Below are 2,193 nucleotides of genomic sequence, written 5' to 3' on the forward strand. Positions count from 1 at the left end.
CGGGCTTGGCTTAGTAGGGAAGCGAAGGAGAAAGCATGAAGCGCCGCGGGCCCTAACAGCCTGCGGCCTTGGGCGCCGCGTGGCGGTTGATTGGGCGTGGGCGTCTGCACTTCCCATGATGCCTCGGCAACTGCACGACTGACAAAAGGGGGTGCCCTGGCCAGGCTTACTTGCCCCGCTCTCGTCCGTCTTTCCCTAGATCCCCTTTCTCGCTTTCCTCCTTCTTGCTCTCGAAATCCTCCAGATCCGTCTCAATCCTTCGCATCTGGCACGCCATGGCGACTCGCAAGTCCCCGGCTGATGCTTGGTACTCTCCGGCCCTGGATTCCTCGAATTTGTCGGAGAAGAACCTCGCCCTCGCGCGCCTGATGACGGTGGCGCAGGGCAGCGAGGGGGCGACTGTGCTCAAGGTCGGCTCCGACCAGCCTGAGGGCAAGGGGAGCACCTTCTACCCGTTCTTCGTGAGCGCCATCGTCGTCTGTCTGGTGCCTCCTTTCTCTGAGTTCTTCTTTGCCGTTCTCCGCCAATACAACTTGCAGGCCCTGCATCTCCACCCCAACTCTGTCCTTCTCCTGGCGATTTTCGCCTACTATTGCGAGGCTCATGTTGGTGTGAAGCCCTCGGTGGCCTTGCTGCGCCACTTTTTCTCCCTCCGGGTTTCTGTCGCTCAGGTCTCCGCATATGCGAGCTTCATTGCATACTCCAGCTCCAATGCCATCTCGAAGCCTGGGAAGAGGATCGAAGGCTACCGAAGCAAGTGGGTCATGATGGATGTCGGGCGCCTCCACCCTCGTCTGGTATTGCCCACGGGGCAACCTAAGTCCGTTGACGCATGGTCCCGCGCGGAGCTTGTCGACCCTCGCGTGAAGGCAGTGTTGAGGAGGATGAACGCGGACCTAAGGCCAAGCAACTTGGGCGCGGCAAAGCTGACCGGGGCCACGCTCCTGAGGGAGTTCTTGGAGCACCGGGTGGCTCCGCTCCAGGAGCACTCGCTCCCACTGTGGAGGCTTGGAGGAGCAGACGCCGCCCTGCGCCTGAGCTCCGAGGCCCTGACCGACGAGGATCTGACTGCGGCCCTCCATTCCTTGGTTGGGGGAGACGTGGCGAGCCCGGTGGACGCCCCCGTCCCCCTATTCCTTCGTGACGACTGGGAGCAAGTGGTGAACGCCATTCCCACCTTCAACGGTGAGGGGCTGGTGCCCGCGGCAGCTCCCGAAGACCTGGCGGTCCTGGCAACGGTGAACTTGTCCTCCGGCAGCTCCAGTGGGGAAGAAGAGGCGGAGGAGGAAGCGTCCGACTCGGAGGAGACTAGCAAGGATTGGGGGGATTCCTTCCCTCGGCACAGGTCCCAGGCCCTCCGCTCCATGCCGGACGACGACAAGGCCAGCGCCAGGCGAGGAAGGGAGGGCTCTTCCTCGGTCACGAGGAAGGGCAGGTCGAGCTTGGTTCCCCCAGGGTCTACTCTGGTCCCTGGGGTGTCCAAGGCCAGCTCCATCCCTCCTGACGCGGCTTCTGCTTCCGGGCCCTCCAAGGCTGACCCCCGCTGCAGGCTCTCGGGCTTCAAGTTTGGCCGGAAGTTGCTTGAGTCCACGGACGACGTCTAATAAGTGCTCGATTCATGCTCTGCTTGGTTTCTGCCGCTGAGGCTTGACGTTTGCGCTCTTTTACTAGGCCGGCACCTGCTGCCAAGAGGTTGAAGGAGGCTTCTGCGGCCCCGCTTGGGGCGAATCCGTCTGTCAGGGCGACGCCTTCGGCTGTTGGGGGAGAGGACGGCGAGGCCTGCGCCTCTCTGACCCAACCGCCCTCGCGAGGCCAACTGGGGCACCCCGGCGAGGAGTCTGCCCCCGTGGCCCCGCTGGACCTGGAGTCGACTGTGCCCGGCGCTGCGGCCGTGGCGGCTAGGGCTCAGGAGGTCCCTTCCTGCCAAGCCGTGGTCACGCTGCCATCCTCTCCGCCTGCTCCACAGGTTCTTGTCTCTTCTGCTCCCTCCGCCGCTGTCCTGGACCAGGTTGCCAATGAGCTGAGCCAACTGCGGGAGGATCTCCTGAGCGCGGACCCTCGTCTGGTGGCCGGGCGCCTGGTGTTGGCCTCTGGCTGGGCCCTTTCTGCTGCTTCCGTTCGAGCAGTGCTGAGCCAGGCCGTGTCGTCCTCCGACGAGGAGAAGCGGGCCGCCAACTAAGCCAAGGCCGCTCG

This window comes from Triticum urartu, chromosome 5 (genome assembly GCF_003073215.2).
Source record: "Triticum urartu cultivar G1812 chromosome 5, Tu2.1, whole genome shotgun sequence".
Taxonomy (NCBI): Eukaryota; Viridiplantae; Streptophyta; class Magnoliopsida; order Poales; family Poaceae; genus Triticum; species Triticum urartu.